At 43.0% G+C, this 23,027-nt stretch overlaps 1 long non-coding RNA gene across 1 annotated transcript; it reads right to left on the bottom strand.

Moving 5' to 3' along the window:
- Positions 1–825: 825 nt before the first annotated feature.
- LOC311153013 lies at positions 826–21,219 on the bottom strand. Its single transcript, XR_014616114.1, has 8 exons — positions 21,168–21,219; positions 19,980–20,062; positions 17,531–17,591; positions 16,603–16,871; positions 12,713–13,164; positions 10,721–10,946; positions 1,943–2,334; positions 826–884 (listed from the first exon to the last, which is right to left on the bottom strand). It is a non-coding gene; the product is annotated as an uncharacterized lncRNA (long non-coding RNA).
- Between the last annotated feature and the right edge of the window lie 1,808 nt (positions 21,220–23,027).

The raw sequence follows: 23,027 nt of genomic DNA, 5'->3' as shown, positions 1-23,027 counted from the left end.
CACGCCTCAATAAAATCATTACAATTTCCACATCAAGTAAGAGCAGGGATGGCGCAGGACGCAGATTCTTTCCTCTCCCATGCTAGAAGCCCTCCAGGCCACAGTAGATGCTTGGGGTCTGTGTACAGGAGTTTTGAAAGGGAAGATGCTTAATTCCCCTAGTGAAGGCTAACAGAGGCCCTTTAAATAACAAACAGGTTTGTAAAGGTGCAGGTTGTCTCTGTCCCCACGCTGAGCCAGCTGGAGCCCTATGGCCACGGCCAATGGTGCCTTGGCTCTGGGCTAACCCCTTGTCACACCTTCTCCACCAGGCCAAGTGGCACCAATTCCCTGTGCTGCCTGAAACAGTCCCTGTCACCCCGGCCAGCCTTTATGCCCTCAACATCCCTTGTGCTGGAGATCCAAGGCACACTGCAGGACACCTTTTAGGCAGTGTAAGTGTAGCTTAGAGACAGCACAGTCCCTGGTCCTGCTATTCTCAGCTCTGCTGGGCAAGGATTCACAGCCCATGGACTCCTTCTTTAAGCAGGACACTTTAAAGCCCTGGCAGCAGCGGCAGCAGCGGCAGCAGCAGCAGCAGCAGCCGCCAGGATTCCTAGACCCTTCCTGCCCTTGTCACCCCCAGCTCCTGGCCGTGTAATCCAGTGGGCTGGGGGTGATTGGCCACTAGCGAAGGATTTAATGCCATGGCAATTACACCTCGCAGATCAGACTGGGGCCTGATGACACAGAGCTAAGAATGCCTGTGGCAAACATCAGCCTGTATGGCTTCAGGCTGCTGCAAGCGAGAAGGGATTTCCCTGTGCCACATAATATGTGCTCTTACCTTCTCCAGAATGAAGAGCTGCAGAGCCTTTAGGAGGAGGAAAGGATTTTGAAGACTCCTGCTAAGAAGAAAAGATATCTGAGGGAAAAGGAAATGATATCCAATACCCCTAAAAATCACATAGGAGTAGGGCGCAGAAATACTTTTATGGGCGTGACAGTTTGAGAAAGAAATAAGTGCAAAGGGTGTAGAAAGAAATAAATTCTAGATTTGATGTGTAGGGATGAATAGGATCTGTAGGACTTGTGTCAAAGTTTGTGTGGTCTCTGTGTGAACATGTGTGGAATGGGGATAGCTCAGCTCGGGTGACAGATCTGGAGGAACAGCAAAGCAACCTGGCCGAGGGGAAGGTGACCCTGGCCAGGAGACAGGGGATGGAACAAGGTTGTTTTTAAGGTCCCTTCCAACCCAAACCATTCTATGGTGTGACGAAACTGGGGAGTTGTAAGGGAGAAGAAAGAGGAATTCCTTTGCAAGGATAATTTTTTGCCTCTCTAGTAGCAGGCTTTTATTGGAAGGATTGTTTTGCTCTTACACTGACCTTGGCTGAAGGCGCTTCACCGCGCAGAGAGTGGTAACAGCCTGGTGCACACGTTGTTCTTGGGCAGATCACACAGAGCTAGAGGGCAAAAGCCCCCAGTAGTTCTGTGACAGGAGCAGATACTCCTCCCCACTTTTGGAAATATCCATTAGGGATTTTTCCAGCAGATGGCAACAGCAGACCGGTTTGTACTGCAAGGCCAGCCTTTGCAGGCTGCCTAAAACCTGGCTGGGCTCTACCCAAAGCATCTTTCAGGTCTGCTACTCCTGCTCCTGGTATTGAGCCTACCTGGTACCTCAGGGCATGGTTACTGTAAAATAGAATAAATCAGCGCTGCAGAAAACTGCACTACAAACTCTGGAGCTCTCGGTGTGTTTGCAGGGCTTAAAACACACCTGGTGTATTTTAAACAGATGGAAATGATGGCTCCCCCTGAATAAACATGATGTCATCTCTCCTAGATGTCTTTTTTGAAAAATAATAATTCAAGGGGTGATCAGAATGGGAGCACAGACAAACACAAAGAATAAAATATAGAGCGTTTGATGTTTTATCTAAAGCTGTGTCTTCCCTACCATGCCTGGAAGCTGGATTGATGGACCAAACTTTTCAGGGCATTCTTGTCATTGCTTCTGAGCCATCTTCACCAGCTGCTCTTGGGAAGTGTTTGTATTGCCTTGGAAAGGTGATTACCCTGCTGGAAACTGCAGGCTGAGCCCAGCCTCTGGAGGAAGGAGCTGTGCCGCAGATCCCCTCCCGAAGGCGCTGCGGACGCCGATACCCGCGGGAGGATCGGGGGCACTCCGAGCTCCACCTGTCTCTGCCCAGGTCCCGGGGAAGATGTGGGAGTTATTTTTCAGAATCACGGCCCCGGCCATCCTCACCTCCATCAAAATTTTGAGAGTGCTATTGTTTTTAATAAAGAGCAACACGGCTCTGCCATTTGCAAATTACAATACGAGTGAACCTGGAAGACAAAACACAAGATAAATTTACACGTGGACGTTCACATCTTTTTCTCCAAAATGCAATCAACGTGTAGCTTTTCCCTTAAGCTGAAGTATGGACCAAATTCATAGAATCATTCAGGTCAGAAAAGACCTTCAGGCAGTGAAAACACGCAATTAGGTGTGGTGTGAAGCTTGGGGAGCACTGAAGAGGCTGTAAAAGTCAACTGATATTCTTTGGAAATTACAAAAAAAATGGAAGTAATTAATTAACAATGTATCCCCTGCAGAAATGACACAAGAGATGGCTTGCAGGGGAGATGCCTGAAAGCCAAAGCTGAGCTTCAGTGGCGTCTAAGGTGGGAATTTTGCAGAGTGCCTGTAGACAAGTTTGTTTTCACTGTGATCAGTGAGCAGTGACCACCCCAGAGCAGGGGGTGTTGTGGCTCACAAGACCTGGCTGTATGCCAGTGGTGTGGAAAAGGGTGATCCTGGTTGACATTACTGCTGTGTTTGCTAAAGGGAGGAGCTGCTCAGTCCTTGTCACTTCACTGATGGTCCCAGTTGTGGTGCAGGTGAATGGCACCACTTGGCCGCGTTTCACCTCCTTGGTTATTTTCTGTGCAGGGAACTGCAATGCCATTGCAACTTTTCTGCTCTCACATAATTCTTTGAGAAAAAAAAACCAATATGTTGAAGGGGAAACTGCCTTGTCCCTGTCCCAAAATCCTTTATCACTTGTGGTAAACCCAGGGCACGCTCCCTGCACGTGTTATCTTCACCGTAACACTGTTTACAAGTGCTGTGAATAAACCCAAATCCAACTGAGAAAGTTCCTCTTTGCTCACATTTCAATACAAGGCTGGAACTATCACCTTGCAAAGAACTTTCCTCTTCCAGTGGTAGATGCCAAAGAAAAACGCCAGCCTATGAATGCCTGCCACACTACAGAACACAAAGGTGCTGCTGCTTTCAATGGGTTGGGCTGAGCGCTTTTCTGTTCTTCCTTTGCCTTTCTAATGGGAAGGACTGTGAGACATCTTTGAACTACCTACAGATACAAAAGATTTAGTAAACCAGTATTCTTTATCCCATTTCTCTTAAGGGTTTGTCCTGACAGATGCCTTCTTCCTCCGGAGGTGTAGACCACAGTTTGGTCCTTTTTTTCCCCCAACTTTTTTTCCCCCTTTAGCTCCTGAAGCATTTCACACCATAATGGGCAAAGGCCCAGCAGTAATTAAACTGACTGAACACTGCAAATGTAGGCAAAAGAAAAGGCTGGGAGTGACTCTTGTTCTCCAAGCTGGCACTGCCAGCTCCTGAGGTCCCAGTCAGGACAGCCCACGTTTCTGAGAGTACCTGTACGCGCGTGTGTGCAGACCTTGGGTACTGCTGCAGCTTGGAGCTGCAGGCTCAGAGCTCACACCGAGCTCCTGAATCCTCCAGGACAAACCCACCTCTCCCTGCTGCTCTCTGGTTGTGCCTGTGGAGCAGGGAGGGAAGGAGAGGCACACAGGTTAACACAGTGGCAGTGCACAAGCTGCCAGGTATCACCCATCTGACCTGCACCAAAGAGGAAAGCTTATTTTTCAAAACTCTCCATCATGCCATACAAAACACTGAATCCTTCCACATCTGGAAGGCAGAGCCTGGCATGATGCCTCCCAGGTCATGTCTTACATAAGAGTTCTTTTTCTCCTGCACAATGGTCTATAATCCTACTCTTAGAGATATTCACTAAGCGACCTTAAATCATGACAGCCAGGCCTCTGCACGACTGTGCTTAACTCCTGCTTAGCTCAGGGCAGCTCCCCATTGCTCAGGCTTCAGAAACCACTGAAACTCCCATCTTTTCCTGGTGGCTGCCTGCTTGCAGCTGCCCTCCTCTCACCAATGGGGTCACCTGCCAGGCTCTCTAGTGCACAGGGCACAGCAGCCTCCCAGGGGAGTATTTGCCTGGTGGAGAGGTGATTGAAAGCCTGGGGAACAAAAAGCTCAGTGATACTGTGGCTCTGAAGGTGCAAGAATCATGACCTGGAGAAGGTCACCTGGTTCATGCTGAGCACGGTCTCTGGTCACTTCACTGAGTGTTCAGCTGGAGAGATCCATTTCCATGCGCTGGGCTTGGTCCATCTCCATCCCTGCTGTGAGGAGGTGTTCTGGGGGGATGCCACTGCCTGCTCAGCAGAGACTTCACACACTGCCATCAGCAGGGGAAGCCTTTGAGGCCACACCAGCCTGGTAGAGAGTGAGTGAGCCATTCTGACAGTGTTAACATCACCACTGATGAACCCTCAGCTTGAATCCCAAATTTCACCAGAGCAGTTCTTCCCAAATTTTCTGCTAACAGCTGTACAGTACAGCTCCTCTGCTGTTTCCCAGCTAGAGATGTGTGCCAGCACAGAAATATCAGTGTATTTTTTTCCTCAACACCTATCTGATAAAGACTTTTTGGCTGTAATATTGACATTGTTGTGACTATTAAGTCATTGGAGACTCATCTATGCTAAAATAAAATAAAATAAAATAAAATAAAATAAAATAAAATAAAATAAAATAAAATAAAATAAAATAAAATAAAATAAAATAAAATAAAATAAAATAAAATAAAATAAAATAAAATAAAATAAAATAAAATAAAATAAAATAAAATAAAATAAAATAAAATAAAATAAAATAAAATAAAATAAAATGAAATAAAATAAAATAATAAAACCCCTACCTTTAGGCACCAAATTCTCCAACACCAAAGCAAGTGTTTTACTGCTGCGTACTTGGGCATACCGGGCAGTTTATTTTCATTCAGAAAAATGAAATAAGCTTTCCCAGTAGAAAAACCCTCTGCAGCAGCAGAGGATATGCTAGCACTAGTGTAATTAGAGAGGTCAGGAATCAGATAACACCACCAACATTGCTTTATCTTTATGAACTGAAAAAAGGACCCCAACAGTTAAGTAAATGCCTTAAAAAAGTTAAAGCTGCTGAGGTTAATGCATTGTGGGGGTTGAGTGAGCTTTGTTTGTGTGGTAAATTTATTTGCCAGTTACAGCATGAGTGCAGCAAACCATGATGTTTGTCTGGAATTCATGACTATTCAGTTATGGGCAGCTCTAAGAACCAGACTGAGTTAGGACACAGCACATGGTAATATAATTTGTTGGAATAAGCCTGTCTGCTGTAGAAAAACGTTTTGAAAGATTTTAGATGTTTGGGTAAAGAGCTGGCAAAGACTGCAATCCAATTCCCATCATGAGGTAACCTATCATCAAACATTGGCTCCCAAAACAAAATCTGGCAGATCTGAAGTTTACCACATTATGTCTCCCAATCTGCTTTCGTAGCCTTTCTCTTCCTCAGTCTCTGAGGCTGTTTTCCGTGCAATGCTGAGAAAACAGAACGCTTTGCCAGCGCGCTCCTTACTTTTGGTTATTTTTAAATCTCCACAAAAGCTCCCGCTTTCTTCTGTAGCCAATGCCTCTTGTTTATGGAAGCAGTTCCAATTTATTTTCTATAAAGAAAAAAATCTACTGCCTCGAAAGCGCTGCAAGTATCCACATTGTTCTCCTGCATTGTTTTCCTTATAAAAAAGGAATTCTTTGGAGCTGCAGAGGCATTGAGTCGCCTCCGCTCACTCTTTTTTAACCCCTCCCAGCTCTCAAATAGTGGCTTTCAAACAGTGACCTTTCCTTTTCGTGAAGGCCAGCTTGTTATTTTGGGTTGGATTTCCCTGCCGATTGTTCTGCGTTTCCTCCAGCGTTGCTCCGTGGCCAAGCTGCTGCTGCCGTTCCCGCTCCCAGTGGGATAACCAGGGTGACCACCACCCTGTGCTCCTCCCCCCAGCCCCGCTGCTCTTGGGGGCTTGGGTGCAACCACGGGGAGAGCCAGACCCCTGGCAGCCTTTCCCATCTTTCACACGGATGGCCCAAAACCATCACCTTCTGATAACAGCCACAAATGATAAAATCCTGGCAGCAGCGGCTATTTGCACACGTGGCGGTGTAACCATCATTCAGACGCTCAGAAATGCAACAGCAGCTTTCTAGAACTGCTCCCAAGGAACAGTGCCCATGGATGTCATAGGAAGACACACATAAAAACCTGACCCTTCCTGGTGAAACAGCTGATCCACTTCTCTGCATGGGAATAAACACCTTGTTTATATTCTGAGAGTAATTACTTGTCATCCCTGTATATTCTCTTTCTTGTAACAAGCTTTTCCTTAATATTACAAACCTCTTGGAAGGACAGGCAGAACCCATCCCTTTTCTCATAGTACCTCTGCAGGATCAGAGGTCACGACAAAATGCTGAACCCACAAGCAAAAAGCATGAGACACAAGTAGGATTCAGGGTAAGCCTTGAAATCGGTCAAAACCTCTAATATAATCTTTAAACAGAATCTTGGCTACCTGAAGCAGAGTGGTGCAAAGTCCACCCACTCCAGGCTTTTTTTTTTGAAACAGTCAAGATGTAAAATACAGATTCACTGTGCTGAAGGATCTCATCTCGATTTCTAGATGCTGACAGTGAGCCTGGCAACAAGTCCTGTCAAAAATAAACTGGGACATCTCAAATACACTCAGCAGAAAAACATGTACATCTTGATTCCTTGAGGACTGCTGCAGGCCTAGGAATCCGGAGCTCTGAGCAGACAGGCTTTGTTTTAGGAGCATCATGTTCTGCTGCATTCGTAAGAAAATGTTCTCAGAAATTTCAGCTCACCAAGAGTTTGAAAGCTCCATGTCTTGGTCTGATCTTGGGAAGTAACCTGAGTGTGAAGAGATGAGGTTTCTTGGTGTCTTGTGAACTTGAAGCGCTGCTTTTCAGCCAAAGCCCATCTAGACCCTGCCCTCAACTTGCATGTACAAGGCACAGAGACAACAAGTGGAGTTTTCTAAATACTCATTTAATTTTCAAGTCGTTTATATTTCAGAATTCAAATTGAGACAAATTGTATTCCTTTACCCAAAATATTTGTAAAACTTTTCGCTTCTGTTTCTTTCCCAGTAATAGTTTCCATCTGCCACTGACTGCATGGAAAACTTCAATGTCAAAATTTTAAGAAATGCTTAGTATTTTTACATCTATTTAGCAATCTTACAATCTTCAGATAAAGGAGAAAAAAAAGATGATTCTAATATAATCTTTTGCCTTGTACTTATTTCATTGAGACGTGTGATAGGAAGCTGAGATCCTGTGCTAGTCAAACTTTTAATGCACTACACTAACAATATAGGTAAAGCCTTGAATAACTGGAAAAATAATAAAATAAGTGGGAACAAAAAGGAGAAAATTACCCTCCCACCAAACCCTTCAACATTGGCAAATACCTACTGTGTTCAGAAAACAGAGTGTGAGACAGAAGGAAGATGACAAAAAGGAGAAAAAACAACATCTAAAATTTGAAAATGTTTCCTGAAGAGCGAGACAAGATGAAAATTTAAACTTAAGGAAAATATTTTGGTGCACCAAATACTTTTCATACAAGTCTCTGTTTTGCAGGATAAATGTTTAAGACACAAATGTTGGCCATCTGTAACAGCAGCAGTTGAGTGAGGCAGCAAGATGGAAAAGGTGTTGTGGCAAATTGCCTTGCCTCCCTCTGGAGTGCTGCACTGCAATGAGCTGGCCACGATCCCAGAAGCAGCAATGCCATATTTGTTTTGTGAGAAATGCAAGGTGCTCAGGCCTGGGAAAAGATCTCTTCTTGTGTCCACACTGCCTGTTCCAGAACTGCTTCAATACCACACTTTATGCTCACTGCATCCAGAGTGAAACATTTCCCCATCTCTATTTCTGCTTATAGGGAAACGACTTTTTCCTCCTTGTGAGTATTTGGGCTACAAATGCAGCAATGAATATGCTACCTAGTAGAAAAAAGGGAAATAAATATGTATAAGTGGCTCTCCTGCTATTTGTGTGGGCTTGTGTGTGCCTGAGCACAGGCAAACATAAATACACACATATCTTATGCCTTTGTGTGTGTTCAGTGGCTCAGTTCCAGCGCAAACTACAAACACCCATGCTCATTATAGGAAAATGTGTAGTTCTTACTTGAAAACTCTCTGAAATCTCTAAAAACATAAAGGCACCTGCCTCACATGAAACATCTCCCCTGAGCTCGTTTTATCAAGCAGTGTTTATACTTGGAGTGTAGGTGACACTGTTCACTTGAGACACCATTATCCAAAAGTCCTCCAAAGCTTATTCCAAACTATCTGAAAAAAAGTATTAACATCCTTCTTCAATCACTCTTTTAACCAGTTCCTAACACATCTCCTCACCCACTCATCGATCCCTCTCCCCAGAGCACTTCTATTCATCCCACTAATGAGAGGCAGATTGATTTCTATCATTTCACCTTCCACTGCCTTATTGATGCACGGCTTGTTCAGAGGGAGGACAGTCACACTGTGGTGACAGTGACAGAGAAGCTCAGTCAGATGACATGGATGCTCTGGGTTGAAAGGAAGGTGGGGCTATTCTGATTTACACAAATCTTTAATGGTGAGGACTTTTTGAGAGCTAAAGCTAAATTATAAACTGATCAGTTTCCTGGCAGCAGTCACCTTTGTTTTAAAATGAATGACTGTCTTTACAGAATCTGAGATTATCTGCTAAGTGATTACATACCTACACACATGGCAAAAGATTTGCACCTTCCCTGCACCCCCCCTGTCAGTGTCAGTGTTGTTCCTAGGTGTCCAGCCACCTCCGTGGGCCCGCTCCAGACATGAGCTGTGAGGAATGCAGCTGTTGGCTTACAGGGAAAGTTAAGGAAGTGAGGTGAGGGGCATATCTTTCAAGCAGTTCAAAGACTGTTCAAACAGTTCTGCTGCTTCTGCCTGTCTCTCTCTCTTTTAATTTTTTTTCCACATTTAGGCTTTAGTGTCTCTCTCTTTTCCCAGGGATACATGTCAAAGGAAGTTCAACTGATCAGCAGGCTATATTCCATGTTATATCAGGCCCTTTCCATGCTATTCCAGCCTTACTTGAAGAGATGATGTATTTGATAGCTTTTAGCTAGGCTCCATCACTCCAGATTTCCCCCATTTTTCCACTTTGCACTTATGATTTGTGATGGGCAAATCTCAAAAGATTAGAAACTTGGCTTGGATAAGCAACCCTATGTTTGAAGTTTACATTCCAATTTTCAGCAATCAGGGTCGCTGCAACAAGTGTATGAATTACTTGCCTCAGATTCATGGGATTTGAATGGCCAAAGACTCTGGCATACTTTAGGAAGAGAAATAAGCTGTTAGCTGTATTTCCAGCTCACATAGCTACCTTGCCCCAGAATTAAACAGACCAAGGGGATTTATTGATATTCTTGCATTAGGGGACATAAGAGCTGAAGGCATCAGAGGATTGTTTGACTTTGGAGCAGGACTCAAACGCTCCCATGTAAAGGCTTTACCCTTTGGATGCTCTGGCCAGACAAGGGGCAGGGGTAGAGATGAAAGCTGTGAATGCTTGTACAGGTGATGTCCTTTGAGAAAATAAAATGTGTGTACTCCCCAAATGCACCAGGGACTGCATGGCACCTATATTTTCCTCTGGGCTGCAGAGTGCACTCTTAGCTCACTCTCCCTGGAAGATTCTCTTGATGTTACTGTGAAAACCTGACCTGTTCTTCACTGACATTTGGCACCACTTTGGAATCAACTTTCCATAGAGATAGATCAACTACAAAATTGGCCTTGACTGTATTTTCTCACTGAGAATGCAGACAGGAGATGAAAATCAAAGTTTAATCCTGTTGCCTGAAGTAGCACAGCACAAGACAATGCCTATCTGGGATGCAGCATCTCTCTTTTTATTTATCTATTGTATGTCTCTGTCTGAGACAAGTAGGTTCTTGCTCGGTTTCCAAACAAAAGAGCATCACAGAAAATACCTCTGATGAACAAAACAAATGCATCTACTTTTTTTTTTTTTGGTAAGGTTTTACATCAGCTAAAAAGAAATCTGGCTACAGACAACAGAAGGGTCTGACTAAAACAGGGTGGAGGGTTGATGGAATTTTGATTTGTCAAAAAAGTTCTCATGGGGGAGCTCTGAGGGTTATCAGCAGGAGACAAAGCAGTTCACAAGTTTTTTAGCTCAATTTTTGCAGACCTGAGAAGTCTAGCAGTAAGCATTTTGGGGCAGAAGCTGGGTAAACATGATGAATATTGGCCACAGGTATCTAAGGCAACACAAAGGAAACAATTTCTCTGGTGCCAGCAAAATGGGTACTGAGCTCTTTGGAAGGTCTGGCCTGAGAGAGTGGTACAATGAAAAAGAAAAAAAGGTTTCCTCAAATGGGCGGTACGAGGCTTGGGGAATGAATGTTTGTGGAGCACTCAGCCCCTGGTATGAAAAGGTGCTGTAAAAGTTCAAAGTATTATTGTTATGGCATACTTACTCAGCAAGGCAGGGAATATCAAAGGCTTTCTTCTCCCAGCTGGCTCGGCCTTATCTCAAGGAACTGTTGGTGGGTGGTGATGGCTCTCAGGGACTGGTGATGACAGAGGAGTGAAGGCACTCACTTTCCTTGCAGAGCTGCTCTGGGCACCCTCCTGGTCCTGCCAAGGCTCCAGTTCCTCCGTGGTGCTTTTTGGTGTGCACACACCTCGTTCCCAGAGAAAAGCCTGGAATGAAAACACAGAGCTCTGACACCTGGCTAATGGAGGCACTCAGGCAAGGGCTTTCACTTGCCTGGGAAATAATTGATACAAATTGCTTCAGACATTCAAGGCTGCTGGTCCTCCTTCCCACAGGCTATTTTTAGGCCCAATTAGGCAGATGAAGTGACACAAGAATTAATTTGGGTACACTCAAATGTTTGGGCTTGCCTTTTTTTTTTTTTTTAAACGCTTTTCTTTAGATATATGGCAAATTTCTGAATTACAAAAAGCAAATAAAGGGATTTTTTTCTTTCCCCCCTCCTCTACTAAGTGATGTTCAAGCACTGAAAGACTTGCTCACTGCAAAACCACTTAGGGCTGATTGCTGGGGAATTTCCTCTCAACACCTTAAACACAAAGCAAATAACAGAATACGAAATAACACATATTCTTGGCATCAGACTGCACGATAGCTCCTCCGGGTCTGTCGCAAAGCAAAGGCTACCAACCCACTCATCAGAAGATAAAATACAATTAAATAATTCATTATATAAATATTTTGGGTGGGGAGATATGAATCAGCTTATCTCTATTATTGTTATCATTATTATTAGCGGGTGTTTGCTAAGACAGAGATTTTCAAAGCCTCCTTTCACATTAAGGAGCCCAAATTCCAATGTTAAATCCCACCCTAAATTTTATGGTGATAGCTTTTGCAAGCTACCGGGGAACATAGGCAGGGAGGGAAGTATAACTGATGAGATAATATTCATGGCTGTTGATACCAAAATTTATGGACAAGCTATTCCTGTGCTATTTGAATATAATTCATACATTTAGGCTAAGGGGAGATCTATAAGTATTCTCCAGCAAAGCCCCAACCTGTGCAATGTTTTCCCAGAAAAGGAGCTGGTGTAACTACCATGGAAAAGGTAAAACCTGACTGCTGGCCTCTGCAGTTATTGTGCTTTCACAAACCCTTCCAACACCTGAAAGCCTCCCAGTGCTCTGGAAGAGGCAGGCCATGAGCTGCCCTAGGTTCACAGCCGGGTGAAATGCTAGCGGTGCCCAAGCCACAGGAGTGCTGTCCCGGAACTCGGCAGGGCAGCTCTCTGCCTTTGCAGGCTGAGCTGGTGAGGAGCTCTGCCTCCCGAGCCCATTCCCGTGGGGGCTCAGCGTGTGGTGCGTGCTGGCCGTGCGAGGTGACGGCTCCCGTGCAGTGCTCAGCCTGCAGGACGTGCCTCCAACACCACTGGCTTTGTCCCCCACGGGAAGAGAGGTGGGGAAGCTGGTTTTGGCCTTTGCAACAGGCAGGCCTCACAGGATCAGCTGCCACAGCAACTGGATGTGAGTGCCCTGATTTTGCCTGTGCCCTCCATAACCCCAGGCTGATACATGATGGAAGGTGGTCATGAAATGGCACCTGATTGTGAGACACAACCATCCCACCCCCAGGACTGCACTCTCTGCTGTAAACACAGCACTAGGTGAGAGCATTCCAAATGGAATTGAGTGACAGGATTTCCTTGCTCTTACGTCACAGTCCCAACTTTTCACTGTGTCACGTCATAAGTAAGTACGAGAATTTGAGTCTGACTGCAGTTTACCTTCACATAAACTAAGCTTTAATAAGTATCTGATACTTAGACAAAACCCTTTAATACATCAGGAGAAACAAATGGTTTTTTTCTCTGTTATTAGTACCTTTTAGGATATCACACATATCTCTCCCCTAATTTCTTTCTGAAGGCAACACATACATAATTTTGAGTCTCGAGTTTTTTTCTCACCTGTATCTCCTAAGCATGTCTCAGCACTTGGATGGTTGGTGGCAGAGGAGTAATTAATACTTTCCAATAATAAATTATGAATCTGGGGAAGAAAAACTTAAAATATCATCAGCTTCTCAATACTGAACTGCTCCAAGATGCGTTTATTTTAGATAGTCCAGGCTGTAACCTTACCTCAAAATACTGAGTCATAAAAACTACTTACATGAACAAAAGTCCCAATTCATTGAAAAAACCTGAAGTCTTCATAAGGTCCTTGCCCTGTTTCCTCCCCTAAAAGGGTTTGTAGTTCCTGCCTCATCACCCACTTCTCTGGCTCACATTTAAGCACCATACTCACCTTTTTATCTCCACCCATGCTTTGCAGTGAATCTTACCATGGCATCCCTTTAAGCAGTACCAGCTGATGGTGCTGAGACCCACTAACTGAAAGATCTTCAGTCTGTAAAGAGCTAAAGAAAAAAGAACAAAACACAATACATGTTAGAAATATATTTTCAGAGACTTGAAGGAAACATTAGCAACTGCTTTCTACCAAGACAACGAGCCATGAGGAAAATACTGAGCTTCCAAAATGGCAAAAATTATGCTCTCACAGGCACAACATCAAGGGAGATTTGTCCTCTGTCCTTGTCTGTAGCACAGATAATGGATTCTTCCAATCCCTGTCTCTCAGCAGCTTCATAGCAGGACATCCCTGCAAGGTCACTAAAAGCTGAATCTCACAGAGAAAAGTCAGTTCTCCACAGTCTTTCAAGAAATCTTTGCAAAAAGGGACAATGCAGCAGAGGAGGGAAAGGAAAACTGCTATAAATATCTGAAAGGGTCGAAATTTAAAGAAAGTTGGAGTTTATCCACAATATCTTTGTGTTGACACTAGATACGCATGCAGGAAAATTTTCCTGACTTTTCTAATAGAAATTACTCCGAAGGAGTAAATGCTTTGTTTCAGTCTCATTTTGTCATGCCCATAAACATTCCAGAGATGAAAGGTACCTGGCTGAATTCAGGTAAAAATAGATGGGATTTTGAAAAGCGGGAAGAAATGCCTGGGAAAAGTCACCTACATATGGTCTTAATCATGCCAATGGATAACCCCCACATTACCCTTTAAAAGGTCATCTGATAAACATCAACATTGGGCTTTTCTCACAAACCCAACACCTAAAATTGCTTCAGGCTACTGTAATATGGCATGAGAAGTTAAATTAGAAGCATGTATTTGGTAATAGCACCTCTGAGAGGGAGTCTTCAAAAGCCTGTGCCCCCATTAAAGGATTAGAAGTCCAGCGCACATATCAGCAACTGCTCTCCATCCAAAGAGAAACAGAACAGGAGACAGAAATCAGCATTTTGTTCTGATTAGCTTCTTTGATTGATGTAATGTCTTAATTACCTTTTTTTTTTTTAAAAACATTGCTGCAAGCTTGCCACTAAGGGAAGTACTATAAAGAATACCACTATGAAGCAGAGATTTCAAAGCTCTCCCTTATGTCTCGTGGGTCTGGTAGTGACCTTCCCAGAATATTTGGTGGTAAGACACACAGAATAAAGCAGTCTCCAACCAGCTGGTAGTCTTGGGTCCAATTGTTTTCAGGGGTACCCAATACCCAAGTTACAGACTTCAAGGTAAAATCATTCAAGAATAAGAATGGGATCATTAAATACTTCTGGAAATGTGCTAATTCTGTATGAAACAATGCAAGATATATTAAAAAAGAAGCAGGGATAATTAGTCAGTACATTCAAAAGCACTTCCTTGTTGTTTGGGCAAATTTCCCTTCTGGAAGCAAATCCATTCAATTTTCCCGGAGTGCCAACATTTTGAGGTTATCTGCCCCAAAGGCAGATAGATCAGATTGTCCAAGAAATAAGGATGAAGGCATAGGGCACACCCTGAAGACTGGCTGAGAAATTGGAGAGTTTAAGGGAAAAGAACTTCTCTGTCTCAAGGTCACTGATGGTTTTAGGATGTATTTAAATGGGGAAGAATACTCCTAACCACAGTTTTTTATAATTTTGGTTTTTCTCTTGCTCCTGACTCAAAGTTCAGGGCATCTCTCCATTTTCCAAGTTAGAGCTCTGAGTTATGCTCTGGCACTTGTGGGTTTTAAGAAAGCATAGATGGAAGGAAAATTTTGCTCCGATTTTGATAGCCTCTTGCGGCCAGTCAGAAAATCTTCTGCACATGGGTTTTCACAGGATTTCCTGTTTCATCCCAAATTCATCTTTTCAGTTCACAAATCAGGAAACAAAATTTCCTCAGTGCTGGCTGAACAATTCTTGCCCAAGAACTGGTGATCAGGCTCTGCACACCTTTTACCAGATTTCAGGATTTGTGGGGGGTACAGCCGTAATTTCTGAATCTGTCAGAGGTGAGCAAGGCATGACAGAACTGGCCTTGCCTTCAAACAGACACAGTGACTTTGAACTCCTAAATTTTCTCTCTCTAAAGTCCTAAGTTATCCTCATGGGTTTTCTCTCCTGGATTCATGAGAGCAGTAGAGTAGCTCAATTGAACTTTCTTTCCCACCTCCCACTGAAGAGGGACATTTCTGAGCCCATTTTTCCTAGTATTTCTGTGTTTAACAGGTCCCACCCCCACGGACTCCTATCTTAAGAGCATACAAGCAGGAGCAGGCTGCTGCAGCAGGAATCCAGAAGCTGGAGCTGTCAAACAGAGCCTTATTAGATACCAAAGGGGCTAATAAAAGAATGGGTGTTTGTTGTATTTCTGGCAGGGATGGTTGCTGAAAAGCCTGGAGAGGAGGATCCGAGACACCTCAGCCCCCAAGTTCCGATGGATGTATTTCTAGTTGATCAATCTCTCCGTCTTTGTGCCTGAGCTACTTCCCACTTCAGGCCTCTGACAGCTGGACAAAGCAGGGTTTGAGCCGTGCCTTGCTCTAAGTAAGTGTGGAGAGATGTTTTCAGTCTGACCTTGCCAAATCAGCCCCAGGCTTGGGGCTTTTGCTGAGGTCCAGGGAAGATTTTCCCACTGAATCGCAAGTGGCAAAAACGAATTCTGTCCAGAGCAATGTGCTGGAGTACTGAAGTGACAAGTGTTTGGGGAGACAGGAATCTACCTTATGCTCTGCAGAGCCTTTAGCTTCATAAAGCAGAGGAAAATACTTGTATATGTTGATTTGGTGGGGGTGGGGATTGTTAAAAGCTAATTATAATTTGAGAAACAGAAGGAGTATATTTAAGCACACAGTGAACATATTCACGATTATCCTTCTATATTAAAGAGATAAAATTTGGCAAGAGCAAATGTGGGCTTTGTTTGGGGATTTGTTCTCAAGTTCTCATATTTTCTTAAAGACCATCAGATAATGAGACGTGGAAGCACACATACAGATATAACATGATGCAGCACCGAACAGAATATAACAACAGACAGGAAAAGCAAATCTTCCACATTAAAATACTTTTGTGCATTTTTCCTCTCGATTTTTTTTCTCCTGTTCTTAAAACAATAAAAAACCCAATTCAAATAATGGCAAACTCCCTTCAGGATTTCCATTCCATACAACAACAGTTCCCCTCCCTCACTTGTTACCCTGCTCTCTGTTTCTTCCCTCTAGTCAGAATTGTTGCTATGCTCAATAATTAAAACGTCACTGGCCTTTTCCTAATCACTTTTTACACCCAGGACTGTTTTATTTCATAGATTTCCCTGAGTATTTTTACTTTCCTGAGAAAATATTTTGCATGAGTGTGTCATATGTTAATGATAAATATAGTGGGTGATATTTCATAGAGTCAATAATGGGCCTTTTAAGATATTGCAGAGAATTTCTGTTCCGCTTTTAAATAGCAACTCTTCCATAATTATAATGATGACAACAACAACAACAACAATAATAATAATATTGTAAGTCCTTTACCCAGAGTACCGGCTTGTGTCAGAGATGGAGAGAGATTAATTAATCATATTCATGTCCTCCTTTCTCCACAGGAGTAGAAAATGTGTGACAACAAATCATGCTTCAAGACTTGCTCTCTTCAGCCCTCTCTTCAGCTGTCCATAGTTCATATTTGGGAATAGAACAGAGCAAGCAGCCAGGCACCTTAGCTTGTACTGCTCAGTACCAGTCTGGCTCCACATTCCTGATTTCCTGGTAATGCTCAATCAGGCATGATTGCAAAGGGGAGCCTGGAATGAGTAAGAGAAAAATGAGATGTCAAATCTTGCATTTGCAGGATTTAGCAAAGTGTGTAAATAAGTTATGGCATTGATATCCTGACAGATTGCTCAGCCAGGGGACTGGAAATGGAAAATGAAAAGCCTATTGATTAAATAATTTTTAAATCTAACAGTGGTTTTAGTAGCTTAATACCCTCTTACACAGAATCAAAATTTTTCTCCCCTAGGCAAAGCCTCAACTTATACATATGCTCAAGTTCTCCACCTTAGCCAGTCAAGCCTTGTTTGCTTTACGCAGGGGGAAGCTGTGACGCTGATTTCAAGAACCGTGCCGTGTGCCAAAGGCCAAGAATCCCAGATTATCCTACAGAAGTCAGTTCCCAAACTCCCTCCCGGCATATTAAACAGCGACATGTTCAAACAGAGCAGTGCAAGGGAAAAGCCAAAGGAGCCCTTGTTGGCTGAGCACGCCCATAAATGTGCTTCCACCAGCTCCTGTGATCAGCTTTCCCAGCACAATCCTCCGCTGGCCCCCTGAGAGCTGGAATTGTACTGATGTCAGAAACCCACTGCCCCACACAGGGCTTCTTCACCAGATTTCTGTTAGGGGAGCAAGAAACTGCAGCCCTTTTTGGGACTTTTCTCTGCAGCAGATAACTGAGACCAACCTTCAGTAGGTGGAATGTGGGCTCAGAAGATGCAGGTTCCAGGTCCAGGCCTGTTGCTGACCTACCGAACAACACCAGACAGGTCACTTCATGCCTCTGTATAATGCACACAATGATACTGGGCTCCTCTGTGAAGTGCTTTGAGTCTCACTGGGAGAAAAAGTCTGTAAGCCCCCCAAATCTTTAATGAATAATGAATTACAGGGATGACAGTACATGAAATGTGTAACAAAAAGCCATTTAAAATCTCAGTGCATGGCAAGTTACCAAAACATGGGTGACCTGGAGGCTCAATTCTCATAATTCTTCCTCTCATCTAATAAAATGGCTTTTTGAAGTCTGGACAAGTGAAAATGGACTTACTAATTGCATTGTGCTCATTTCTAGATGGAAAGATTAATCACAGGAGCCAGGTGGGGGTTTTTTTGGCTCTTGACTGATTTCGTCTAAGTGGTCAGGGACATTAGTAGGATGTATTAGCGGGAATCACTCAGCAATACCAGTTCTGTCTGAATCAGATAAGAAAAAATTAGTTTTTTGCTCTTTCTGGGCTTGATCCTTTTGCAGGTTCAACTCTTTCAAATGTGGATCAGGTTGATCCTAAATCCACTACGCCGTGTTTAACTCTGGAGCCACTTCTCCTACCTGATGACTTCAGACTTGGGAGTGGGTCTGTCTGCCTGCTCAAACCCGAGGTGGGAGAGAAGGTGGCTGCTGTGGTGGGATTCTCCCCGGCACTGAGCTACTCCAACAGAGCCCGAGTGCTCTGCTCCGTGGCTTTGTGTGCGATCTGGCTGTGTGGAGGGGTGCCTTTCAGCGTGCTTTTACATGTGGTTTGGCCATGCTGAGGCTGTTTCACAGCTTGCTTTTACATGTGGTTTGGCTGCAGCCAGGCTGATTTACTGAGAGTCTTTACATGGAGCTTGGCTGTGTTATACTGAGGTCTGCATGTTTGGGATTTTACTACTCCTGCACTAAGACAGGGCAGGTCTTAATTCTGTAGAACAATTTAGATAAAGTGAGAAGGCAAACCCAGCCTGGCACTGCTCCCTGCAGCACCATAATAAAAATCCTCAAGCACTGTAATGCCCCAGCTTCCTCCAACACAACCCGGGCTCCTGAAGTTGAATGTTTTCTGTTTTAGATGCAGGGGATTAGATGCAAATCCTTCCCTCCATTTCAGAGCTGGGATCCAAGTGGCTTTCAGCCACGTCAGCTGCTCCACCTTAGTGTGGGTTGAATGTATAGTCAATAATATATTACATAAAGAATGAGAATTATTAAACCTTTTCATAACCAGCAATCTATAATCAATATTTCTCCAGGCAGTTTTAGCTGCATGCATGTTAAAAGTAACAAAACTCCCTGAAATTGTTATTCCCGACCCACACAAAACATGCTGGCAAACTTTAATGAGTAACTCTGAGGTATAAACTTGGAGGTGTTATTTTGATGCAAAGATTCAGGCATGACTTTTGTCTAACATTAGCTCCTTTTGAAACACTTGTCCACAGGTTGGCCTTTACAAACAGTAATAACTTCTGTCTCTGTAGTATTAATCAAGCTAATTCCTTACAGAGAAATAGGATTATTCACTAATTTTTCAGTCTCACTCTTCTCTCCCCTGTACATCTCTGGTTTTCGTTGCTTGGATCAAAATTCCCATTACCTGCAATTTTCTTGTTTTATGCTTCCAATGCAAGATGGGAAAAAAACCTTCCAGGCTTCCTATCACATAGCTGCCAGTACTGTTCTAATTTTGATTTTCCTTCCTTTTATGTGCAGTGACTTGGATTTACATGGACACAGGTTTTATATCAATTGTCTCATAACTTGTCTTTACTTTTGCCTGTCAGGTCTCAGAGGAGATAAGGCTGGGAAGGAAAGTAAAGGGGGAATTACAGTTATAGTGAATTCACTTCCAAGAGTCCACCTAGAGAGAGAGATATAATTTCCAGATGCTATTGCAGGACTTAGCAACTTAACAGGGCATTAGATGTCACTTAAAACTTTTAATCTCATACCAGGGACTGAGCTGCAAAAATAGTCCAATGAGCAGAATACTGTAATAAAGCAAAGAAAATGCTACTCAGTGAGCAAGTTTTCTAGAAACAACCATGCTCAGCAGATGAATTAGAAAAGGCAGAACAAATCCTTTCACCTTTGGTCAGTTCTTGAAGCAGTAATCTTAGTGAATCATCAGAAAAAACCAAATATTTCCTCAGTGAAAATGTGAAGGAAACACTCCAGCCATTAATGTTTTGACACAGAAAGAGCATTTGATATTAAAAAATTTTTAAATGCTTGTGTCTATTTGCTTTTTGTAGATTTTGCCTTTTGGTTAAAGTGTTCTGCATCCAGTCCCACTGCTGTGACCTGGATGAGAGCAGCATCTTCCAAGGAAGCTGAGGAACTGAGCACAGCATGTCTGGATGTCACTGTATTTTACCTTTTGTATTTTCTCTCAGCTCAGAAAGCTTGATACAACCTCTGTTTCCTGAGTCCAGAGTGGATTTGCAGAATTTCCTCTTCCTGGAAGAAAGATGGAAAAAAATGTTTAGAGGAGCATTTTACTTAATTCCATGAAATAAAATTTTTGATGATCTAAATGCATCTCTTTTGGTTTTGGAACTGAGATTTTATTTTCAGTTACCATTTATAGAATTTACAATTTCAGTTCAGTTTTCATAAACAGGTACAAAAATTCATAATAAAAAGTATTTTCGTTGAAAATACGATATGCTTTTAGTAGAAGAGATGCACTTCAGATCACTTTCCTTTTTTCTTTTTTTTTTTTGTTTGGTAGAGTTCATGACTTGCCGTGTGATGAGGGGACACTGGAATTTAACAGCTTTAACCATGTTTAATTTATCTTTGTGATCATCTGTAAACAGGAGATGGAGACACCTGGGCCATGGACTTGTAAAACACAGTAAGTAACACTGGCGAGGAAACCTGTGCAGTCCTCTCAGACCAAATTCCTGCCTAAGCCTCTGAAGATAACAGTCAAATTAAGCTGTTTCTTCTGCTAAAAAATGTATTAGCACCATTGGAGGCAGAAAGGCTCAATATTCCCTGTGGGCTCCAGCTATGAGTTAATGCTTTCCAAACCCTTCCACGTGTTGGCTGAAATGAAGCCAGGGTTTCTTCACCACTGTTATCATATCAGGTTTAATCAGAGTCCAGCATCTGAAGTACAAGGATTTGTTTTCAAATTAACCACATATTGCATCTCTTTGATCAGAAACTTTTACTGCCACTTGTTTATTGGATCCTCAGGAGATGGATTTGGAAGTTTAAAAAGTTCAAAATCAAGAGTTTCAGAGTTCTCTCCCAAAACCTAGAACTTCTCATTGTTAGGTTTGTCTCCTGACTAAGAAAAGATAAAAGGCCTTTTAATTTATTTTGGAAAAAAAAGTAATGACTTTTCCCTCAAGAATGTCATTCCAATCTACACTCGCAGAACTGCTGGTAGCAAGCCTGGGATACAGCAGAAGAGCCGCCTAAAACAGAAGCAAAGTTTCTTCAGTTTTGCACCTTTTGTGGGTTCTGGTCTTTTCCTTGTAGGTTTTCAGAGATAATGAACGAAAAATTGGCCCCTTGTCCTCAGAGTGGATATGCCCTCAGCTGCACTTACCAACACCTGGGATCAGGGCTCTGCCATGCCGTGTCTTTGCCAGCAAGGGAGGCAGGGAACAAGGGTACCACAGGCAATGCTGAATCTTTCCACAATGAAATGAAAACGAAGATGAGAATGAAGAGCAAATTCAACCTTGGGAGAATGGACATCCCTAATCCCTGACAGAAATAAATGAGGATAATGCCTTTTCCATGCACTGCTGTGAGACACGGGCTGAACTGGCTGCCACGGCATTTCTCCAGCAGCCACTGCTCCACAAATAACAAACTCCATCCGCTTATGAGCCACTTATTGAAACTTACCAGAAGCACAAAAAGATTGCTTTCCTCTCCTTCTACCCAGTCAACCCTCCTGCTGGACACAACAGCTCTGCACACCCACATACAAATCCCTGTTGCTGCTAATAGAATGTATCGCTGAATTCCAATGACCAAACATCCCAGCATCTCCAGCATCAGAGGAGCAGCTCACCATGAACTGGTGTTTTGCACTGACCACTTAAAATGCTATAAAGATACTGAATCCCAGGAGCTTAGGGGAAAAAAACCCCAAAGGTGCCATGTCAGTAGATGAACTCAGATTTTAAGAGCTTTCCCTATTATTTTTCTACTCATTAATGAGTAGATTCAGTCTGTATAGAAATGACTTCTTTCCTAAGTGCCAAACTCTGCTCTGGACCCTGCTGTTGATCGAGGAATTTGAAGAAATACGTCTTCTCCCCCTGTTCCTTTGCCTACAGAATTTGGTCATAAGACTAATTCTTGTGTTGAAGAGAAGTTCTTCACTCTTCTCAGCATGGTTTGAGAGTGAAGAATACATTGAGAAAGGTCACCCCTGTCTTCAGGGTGAGGTTCCTAAATTATAATCAGGAGAAGAAAGACTTTGCCACCAAATAATGTAAAGTGCAACTAATGAAATAGAGGAAGGAATTGAGGCAGGAGACCCAATTTCTGGAGATTCCATAATAATAATTATGGAATGATTCATTACTGGGGATAAACCACAATGAAGGTGTTTGTAGATGTGACTAATAATTCTAAAAATGCTTCACCATGCTCATTTTATTGGATTGAAGAAAGGGAGATGCAGGAACCACAGAGCTGTAAGGACTGAGTAGGAGCCAAGCAGTTACATGCATAAATGCCAAAAAAAGTCTTCTAATCTAGAGAGAGTTACAGATTCTGCCTTTTCCCCTGTTACTTCTGGCCTCATGGACAATACAAATTAGCAGTTAATGGAATTGTTACTGCAGCACCTGGAGACCACGTAGCGTGCCACTGGAGAGAATTCCCAAATGAAACTATGTACTTTGGCTCTATAACCAAAGTAATATCACAGGCTTCAGGCCCTCCTGTAATGCACAAGAAAATCTCACTGAATTTTCTTGCAAACCACCGTATTTCTGGAACTGGGATGTTATCTAGCTGAGCAATTATTAGAATTCCTCGGATAAAAATCAACTAGAATAAAATTCTTTGTTAGTGGTGTTTTCCTCCTTCTCTAGGTTTTCTCTTTTCCTGTGATTTTTAACAGCAGTCAGTACTCATTATAAAGTTTTTCACCAGCACTTAAGCCTCAGTGCTGAAACCTGAACAGGCAACAATCTGCAGAGAGAAAACCCCACACATGCAGAAACACTGGGGCCTGGAAAACTCCTGAGGCAAAGGAAAGAGGGAATCTAGGTGAAAAAAACTGCCTGTGGCAGCATATCCCATTGGAAAATTCAGGTTTCACATCTGCCTTGGTTGGCTTATAAATAAAACAATAAAAAAAATTCAACAGTTTGCTATCCTAGTCTTACCCAGTTGCTCGTGTCAGAAATTTAGTAGCATTAATAGAGAGTTTTTTTGACTGCTG

Source organism: Fringilla coelebs (genome assembly GCF_963513975.1).
Source record: "Fringilla coelebs genome assembly, chromosome: 4".
NCBI classification, from domain to species: domain Eukaryota; kingdom Metazoa; phylum Chordata; class Aves; order Passeriformes; family Fringillidae; genus Fringilla; species Fringilla coelebs.
Note: the sequence above shows the minus strand (reverse complement) of the source record. Positions and strands in the feature narration are given on the sequence as shown.